Source organism: Acomys russatus, chromosome 1 (genome assembly GCF_903995435.1).
Source record: "Acomys russatus chromosome 1, mAcoRus1.1, whole genome shotgun sequence".
In the NCBI taxonomy this organism is placed as follows: Eukaryota; Metazoa; Chordata; class Mammalia; order Rodentia; family Muridae; genus Acomys; species Acomys russatus.
In genome coordinates, this window is record NC_067137.1 from 97,481,765 (window position 1) to 97,490,931 (window position 9,167).

At 43.1% G+C, this 9,167-nt stretch overlaps 1 pseudogene; it reads left to right on the top strand.

Annotated features, from left to right (window-relative positions):
* The first annotated feature begins 306 nt into the window (after nucleotides 1–306).
* Nucleotides 307–8,757, top strand: LOC127191787 (60S ribosomal protein L18a-like; annotated as a pseudogene).
* The last annotated feature ends 410 nt before the right edge of the window (nucleotides 8,758–9,167 follow it).

Below are 9,167 nucleotides of genomic sequence, written 5' to 3' on the forward strand. Positions count from 1 at the left end.
CAATTGTATTTGCTCAGATAAGTGAAGTGGGACTTATCTGATCTGTGCTTTCAGTCTGGACTCTGTAACCGGTTCTGTCTTGCCTTTTTCTCCAGCTAGTTCTCCTGGTTCTGTCTTTCAGACCATTGGTATTAGGGTTTATTTTACATTTTAATGAACATATCCCTCATGAAACCATAAACCGTGAGTTCATAATGGCAAGTGCCAAGGCCCATGTTCTGCCTATCATCATCACCATCTCCAGGACACCTGCCACTGGACCAGGCTCCTCGCAGATCCTGAGCAGACCCTTGTTGAACCTACAACATGCCCATGGCCTTCGCAGAAGTCTCACAGCAGCTCCCATATGAGCTCACACTTATTCAGCTCTGCCCTGTAAGCACTATTACCTCATCTTCCTTGGAGCTGACCCCCAGGGGGCTCCATTAATCCACTATCCGTTCATTTTTTTTTATTAATGACACACTCAAAAATTGAACAGCATACACTCTGGGTAGTTGTGCATGGTGGACATGAGTGCCCAGTTGCTAGCCCCTCCCCTTCAGTTTTATTTGTGGAACACTATACTATTTACAAGGAATTTCATCTACCTTATCTCAGCTGAACTGAGATATTCTATTTTTGTTTCCATAATGCAGTTTCTCTCCAGTGTCCTTCACCCCATGGGACTCTCTGCTGCCTCCCTGGAGCCTCTGCTTAGATGATAGTAGCAACAGTTGCCAAGGACCAAGTGGAGTTACCAGCACCAGGCTTTCCCCTCTGGGGCAGCATTTACCTGAAATTAGCAGCAGTCCCTGCACAGCAGAGGTGACTGTACTGACGTTGAATGTGGTCCTTGTTTGTCTTTTTCAGCCCAGAGATCCTGTCAGTGTGGAGAAGCGATAATAGCATGTTATTAAGTTCTTTTTGGTAATGTAATTCAGAATCAGGCGGCAGTTTGGTCACCGAGGTCTTTGAAAAAGCTTAGAATAATTTCAGTGTCATTATCCCCCATTTCTAAAGAACCAAGCTCCAACATATAAACCTACATCTGGCCACTCATAGCGTGTGTGTGTGTGTGTGTGTGTGTGTGTGTGTGTGTGTGTGTGTGTGTATGAGAAATGTGTGCACAATGTGCACATAAGCACAAGGGTGTGGGCAGCCATGTGCATTAAGCAACCGCAGCACTGAAACTTCTTCAGAGATTGCAGTGTCTGCACTAACTGCTTCCTCTTGGAAAGTGAGGCTTCTCCCATCTAGAGTTTTTTTTTAACCCTAGCTTCTCTTTTGTCACATTACAAAAATCTCCATTTTTATTTAGAATTATATTTATTATACTAAAAAGAATAAGAATCCTGCTTCTAATTGCATATTCAGGATGAGCAACGGAAACCCATGGAGACCACATTTTGGTCACGTGGCTCTCTCTCTAAGTCCCTGAGCATCCGTAGAGCTTCTAATTCTTTGAGAAAAGTGAGAATGATTTAACTGCACCCCCCCGCCCCCGATAACATGGATCCATTGTTGCCTGTGTCTCTCACATGCTACTGCCTCCCATGTGTGTGGAGTTGCTGCCATGATTAGAAACTGCATTTTCCAAACTGGAAGGGCCCCCTGAGGTCACGACTCAGCTCCCTCTCCACAGTGAAGGTGGAACAGACCTGTGAGCAGTGAGTGCCCAGGCTAAATTCCCGAATGGCAAACCACCAGTGGATGCCAGGCGTGTTGGTCTTCCTCCAAAGTTCTGGGAGTATCTCAGGGCCCTGGAAGGCCACTTCTCTTACCCTGGACACTTCCTGTGTCTCTTTATGATCTGCTGGTGGGAACAGAAGCCTGGACTTTGTGTAATCCTTATACAATTCTAACCAACTCTGGAAGCTTCTAACCTCTTTGGGCCAGGTCACTGGGGCATCTTCTTAGACTAGACCCTGTGTGCTTCTCTATGGACTGGAATCAGCCCTAACAGTTAACTCTCAGTGTTGTTGTGTGGCTTAATGAACCCCCATAATGGCGTGATTTGTTTCACAGGTTGCTTACCACTGTTTACTATGTTTGCCTGACAGCACATTCACTAGGTCCCTATTGGGCTCTTTATTCAGTTTAAAAACTGACTCCTCCTTTTCTGAGGATCTCATGTAGCTCAGGCAGGTTTTGAACTTGATTATGTAGCCAAGGATTGCCTTGAACTTCTGATGTTCCCTCTTCTATTCACCAAGTGCTCCAGTTATAGACATTAACACCTCATGTATGTGATGCTGGGGGTGGAGCCCACAGCTTTATACATACTAGGCATGTGCTTTGCTGACCGAGCTACATTCTCAGTTCTAGACTCCCAATATTTAATCTTGCTATGCAAATTGGCATTTCCTCATATATAACTCTTCTATTTCGTAGCTTTTCTTCATTTTCTGCCCCCTGAAGAACTGGCTACTATTTATAACTGGGAATACCCCCTTCTCTCTCTCTCTCTTTGTGTGTGTGTGTGTGTGTGTGTGTGTGTGTGTGTGTGTGTATGAGAGAGAGAGAGAGAGAGAGAGAGAGAGAGAGAGAGAGAGAGAGAGATGTGAAAGAGAGATTTCATGTAAGTGACATGATATGACTTATGATTTAAGGGAATCATTCCAACAGCTGCCTTGAGAAGGCTCATAGGGACCAGAATGGAAGCTGGGAGACTATTAGAGGCTACTGCATCAAGCCAAGAGCCATGGTGTATCTTCGGGCATCATGTTTCAGATGGATTTTTAACAGAAGATGTGTTGTATTTTTGAGGATAGATGGAGCAATGAGAAGGGTTGACATTATTGTGGTATGGGCAGCCAGTGGACCACTGGGGGCAACGAACTGGAAATGGAGAAGAAGTGTACGTGTGTGTGTGTGTGTGTGTGTGTGTGTGTGTGTGTGTGTGTGTGTAGTTGGGCATTTGATCTAGACACAATGAGTTAGAGATGATGTTTAAGCCTCTGAGGGGACAGGTTAGAGTTGAAGCTGGAAATGTAGGTTACTTAATATAGGAATAGGTGAAAGATTGGTCCAAACTATGCAGGCATGGGTATTTATAGGGAAAGCTTGAGGACTGAGGCCTGTAACAGCTGAAAGTTAAAATATTGAGGAGGTAAGATGAACAGAGAGGCGGGACCTGAAAGCCACATGGGGGAAGTATCTAAGGAGAGGCATGGGTGATTTTTGTTAAATGCTGCTGAAAAAAGAATTGCAGCTGGCTGATTGGAATTGGTGCTGTGGAGGCCTTTGGCGACCTGCACAGTCCAGGATTACCATCTCAGCCTTGTGGCTGCAGCTGTGTGACACAGCAAGCTAGAGGCATCATGCATAGAAAAGGACACCCCCAGGCTTTCAAGACATGTGACAAAACACTCACTGTCACTCATAATGAACTAAATGTAGATTTAAACAGGACACCCATCTTTTATTTTAAATCAATCTGAATGGGAGCTGGACACTCTGAGACCTAGCTAACTCTGCCTTTGATAATGTGAGTCAATGTGAAGGCTGTGGAGGAGTCTCAAAAAAAGGAGGTATCTGAAATATTTCAAGCAGAAAAATGTGCAACAAGGGAACAATGTTAGAAGTTAACACATTGGAAGGTCTGGAGGAACTGAAGTTAATATTCTACTACCCTTTTTTGTGTCACACTGTCACAGGCTATCATCAAATGGTATTGAGAGTTGTTGTTGCCACCCAGATGTTAGGAAGCAATCGCCAAAGTCATATCTGCCTTATAGCTGTGAAGCCAGTGATAGATGGTGACTGCTAAAAGTCATAGAAACCAAGAGCTGCTCGTGAGTGGCCACCAGGATGGAGAAAGAACCACCTCTGCCCTCTTTAGTCTCATGTCTCTTGTGAGTGCATCTTATTCACAAAAGCTAACTGTACTTAGATTCCATTTGGGGGAAATGTCTGGAAAATGTAGTTTCCATGCTTCTAGCCATTGGGATCTTGTTACTATTATTTTTATAAAACTGTTTGTTTCTCGGTTTCTTTCTTAATCCTGCTATCACACAAATATTTGAGACTCTCTTATATTTGTTTAATAATAAGCACAATAACTGAGCAGTTATTACTCTACTCTTAATCCTCTCTATTTTAGCTTCCTCCCAGAGACACTTGCTCTTTGTAGCTTTCCTGCTCCACTCCTTCTCCTGTTGTCTCTTGGATCTATCCCGTAGCTGAATCCCCTGCTTACTCTTCTAACTTCTCCTCCCCTGGCTGGCAGGAAGTCCAGCCCTATTCTCCCCCCTGCTCAGTGATTGGCTGTAAGCTGCTTTATTGGTATATCAGGTGACAATTGGGAAACAGTGTTTACATAACATTGAGACAAGAAACTCTTAGAACAAGGATTGCAACCAGATATGGGGTACAGAAATCAGCATTTGAATTACACAATAACTGGGGTAGGCTTTGAGGTTTCAGAAACCCTAACAAGGTCCAGTGGCTGTCTCTTTCTGCTGCATGTGGATCCAGATGTAACAAGAAAGAAGAGGACAAAGGACGTCTGTTGACTTTTTGTCTGCCTTGCACTGGACCAGGCATGTGCATCTTCTCCTGCTCTTGAACTGAGATGTGCAGCTACTTCTCCAGCACCATGTCTGCCTGCATGCTGCCATGCTCCCCGCCATGATCACAATGGACAAACTTCTAAAACTGTAGATAGGCAAGCTCCAATTAAATCCTTTCTTTTATAAGAGGTGCCTTAGTCATGGTGTCTCTTCACAGCAATAGAGCACTGAAAAGACATGGATACAGAGATATCTACAGATTCATTCTCATTCTCTCTCTCTCTCTTTCTCTCTCTCTCTCTCTCCCTCTCCCTCTCTCTCTCTCTGTCACACACACACGCGCACACACACACACACACACACACACACACACACACATACACACACACACACACACCACACTATCTTATCCAAACATGGTTGGATTCAGAAATGTTTCAAATTTAAGTGTGGTCCAGATTTTAGAATATTTGCAGAGACTTTATTGTTTGAGTGTCTCTAATATGAAAATCCCAAATTCCAAGTGCTCTGAAATTCAAAGTTTTGAGCATGAAATAGAAACTCAAAAATTTTAGATTTTTAATTTTTGAATAAGGGCTCTTCTATGATTTAATATAATACAATAATACATATATAAAGTATGGAAGGAGAGAAGCATGAGGAATGGGGCAGGGACACACAGAGTGTGAGGAACTGGCTCAGTTCTGGAGGTTGAACAAGCTCATCATCTTCCATGGGCATCTGGGCACTGAGGAAAGCCTGAGAACCAAGACAACTGTTGCTACACATCTCAGTTTAAGAGCAGGAGAAGATGCACATGCCTGGTCCAGTGCAAGGCAGACAAAAGCCAACAGATATTCTTTGTCCTCTTCCTTTTTGCTCTGCTGGATGAAGGCTGCTCACAGAGGACAACTGCATGACTGCACTCACCAGTTCAGATACTAGCCTCACAGGAAGTAGCCTCCCAGACACACCCAGGAATAGCAAAGCACAGGGTCCTCCTTTCTGTAATAAAGTTGACATAAAATTGCCATCACAAGGTTCAAGTAAGCACTCCACAGCCAATTCTGGGCTCCAGATCTAGTCTCCCCAGCCCATCAGCAAGCAGATTCAGTCTTATTTCCCTTTGACAATCTGTATCTGTCCAACTGAATGCTGCCAATGACCTTTAATGCAGTTGGAAGAGGTCTTTAAACTCCAAGTGAGGATACTGCTTCCCTACCTTGATTTTAACCTTGTGATGCCCTTCATGGAGGCCTCTCTTCTAACCTACAGATATGTGGGTTGTGTGCTCTTTTAAGCCATGGAATAAAGTTTTGTACAAGAGAAAGCAAAGACAATTCAAGATTCAGAACACTATTGAAACTCAATGTTCAAAATTAGTGTCATTAATAGGTAGAATGAGTGGATATTTATTATGTGTCTGCTAATATGACAGAACCAGATAGGAAGTTCACAGCATCACTTACAGTATTCTAATCATATGTATTAAATTAGAGTCACACCAAGCTTTTAGATTATGCCATTATATGTGTTTACAAACACAGAACTATGCACCAAAACAGAAGATGTTTACTGTCAATAATAATTATGCCTCAGTAAGTCTACTTTGAAAAACAAGGCTTGAGGGCCTGGGGAGATGGCGCAGTTGGCAAAGTGCCTGCTGTGCATGCCTGAGGACCTGAGTTCTATTCTCCTATACCTAGGTTAAATTTAGTCTCCTGCCTCATACCTGTAACAATAAGCTGGTGGGGTAGAAGACCGGCAGATCCCTGGAGTTCATTGCCAGCCAGCTTAGCTGAACTGGTAAGCGAGAGACTCTGTCTCAAAGAGCCAGATGGAGAATGGTAGAGGAAGATACATAATGTCCTCTGGCCTTCACATAGGCATATGTATATACACATGTAAACATATAAACACACACTCATACATGCACACACACACACACACACACAAATGCATGCACCAAGGCGTTAGGTCTACCTCAATTTTCAGAAGTTGCCAGGGCTTCTTAAGTGACAGAATTAGAAGACAGGCATATTTAGAATATAGGACATCCTTCATGACAGCTGGCCTGGTCTCTTCAATGAATCAATGGTATGAGAAAAAAAAAAATGAGGAGAGGAGTGTCCTAGATCAGACTAGACTTAAGAGACATAATCAACCAATTCACTGCGTGAGTCTTATTGGATTCTTGTTTCAAAGAAACAGCTCTGAGATATTTTTAGGACAGTTGTATAAATTTGAATATGAAGTGAGTTTTAGATGATATTAGAGATTAGTGTTGGGTTTTGTTAGGTGTGAGGTTGTTAATGGGAGAAATATTCTTATTTATTGACAGAACACACTGAAAGGATGAATTGTCATGATGTTTTAAATTTACTATGAAATGTCTCAGTTATAAGGAAAAAACTGGCAAAGGAATATATATTATATATATGTATATGTACATAATTGTTGAAACTAGGTGGATGGGTGCTTATTTTGTTATTTTCTCCTCTTTCAAATTAAAGTTGAAATTCCAGGGAAACAAACAAACAGCAGGGGAAAGATGCTTCTGGGCCCTACACAGTTAGCCGTAGCCTGTGGCCTTGGTGTGGGTGATGAACTGTGGAATATGGAGCTGCAGAAACACATCTGTTGAAACCAGCCTCAGCCAGTGCCACTGTGGAGGGGAAGGGCCTCTGGCTGCTTCTGTTTTCCTCAGAGCATGCATGCATGAGGAAGGGATTGTTCAGAACCCTGCTGGCGAGAGGCATTTTCCATGTGGGTAATGGACCTGCCCCAGCCAAGCCAAGTGCCTATGTGATTGTAGGAGCACAGGTTTTTAACAGTAACTGCCTCTGTCTGTCTGTCTCAAGTGTAAGAGATTTCAACTGTGAACAGTTAAAATGCTGTCAGTCTCCACTCATAGCCTGTATCATGCTTTCCCTTAGGTTGGACGGATGATAGTAGAACGGCCATAGGGATCTAGCTAAAAGGAAGTGAATCTGGGGTGTGCTCAGTGGTATTTGATGGAATGCTTTCTGTCCTTTGCTGGTCTTCCTGTGGTGGGGAGGGCTTGCATGAAAACCCCCTACTGCATGCAGTGTTGACAGCTGCCTTTGTGACACAAAGTTTCAGGGCCAGTGGTCGTAAGAATGAATCCCATGTCCACCATCAGAAGTCTTTGGGTGGCAGGAAAGAAAAACGAGGTTAAGATGTATAGTCAGAAGCTATTCTGTATACTTCCCCATTTTTATTGGTTGTAGAATGTAATTGGAGAATTGGGAACTTATTGATATTTGGTTAAAATAGAATACTTATCATGAAAATGCTTAACTATGTAGCTCATATGCTCACAAAGATAAATGTTTTTAAGTGGATGTCATAAAACCCAGAGTTTATCTAAATTTTTATATTATCGCGACAGAAGTCTTTAGTCTTACTACAGATAATTAGTATATCTCTAGTGCTCTACACACAGCAACTATCAATATTTAAAAGTAATTTCTAGGCAGATCTGTTGACTTAGGACTTGTAATCCTGGCTACTCTAGGAGGCGAGGCAAGAACATCCCTGGTTCAAGGTCTTTTTCGGATACAAAGTGAGTTCAAGGACATCCTAAACAACTTATTGAAGTACAAAAAAAAAAAAAAAAAGATGGCTGATCTTTTGTGAGTAGTGGTGAACAAGGATAGACACTGTGAAGGTCTCCTGCACACTTTGGAGTACAAGGCAGTAGGGCGCTGTTTGCCCACCCTGAAGTGCCACACACCACCACTGTACCAAATACACATCTCCATACCCAACCACATGGGAGTCAAGTCCGGCTTCTGGTATTTCAAGTCATAGCTGAAGAAGATTAAGAAGTCATCAGGGGTGATAGTGTACTGCCAGCAGGTGACTGAGAAGTCACCACTGCATGGGAAGAACTTTGACACCTGGTTGTGCCATGACTCCCAAAGTGGCACACGCAACATGCACCATGAGTACCGGGATCTGACCATTGCTGGCACACTCACACCGTGCTCAGTGCTACCATGACATGGATGACCAGCACTGTGTTTGTGCACACTCTATCCAGATCATGATGGTGGAAGAGACTGCAGCAGGCAAGTGCTGCTGGAATTTGTCAGAGATCAAGTTCCGGAGTTCCATGGCATGCTGCATGTTGAGACGCCAGCACAAACGGCACTTCACCACCAAAAGATCCAACACTTCTTCTAGGCCCAGAGACCCACTGAATAAAACCTCAGAGGGTAAGGAAAAAAAGGAGGGTTGAGTTCAATATTCAATAACTAACACACACACACACACACACACACACACACACACACACACAGATGAGGGCCAGAGAGAGAGAGAGAGAGGAGAGAGAGAGAGAGAGAGAGAGAGAGAGAGAGAGAGAGAGAGAGAGAGGAGAGAGAGAGAGAGAGAGAGAGAGAGAGAGAAAGAGAAGAAGAAGAAGAAGAGAAGAAGAGAAGAGAAGAGAAGAAGAAGAAGAAGAAGAGAGAGAGAAGAGAAGAGAAGAAAGAGAAGAAGAAGAAGAAGAAGAAGAAGAAGAAGAAGAAGAAGAAGAAGAAGAAGAAGAAGAAGAAGAAGAAGAAGTTTGGTGGTTGAAACATTATCTTTCCCATCCCTGTATAATTTCTAAGATACTGTGATTCATCTTTTGTCTCATTCCAAGTACAC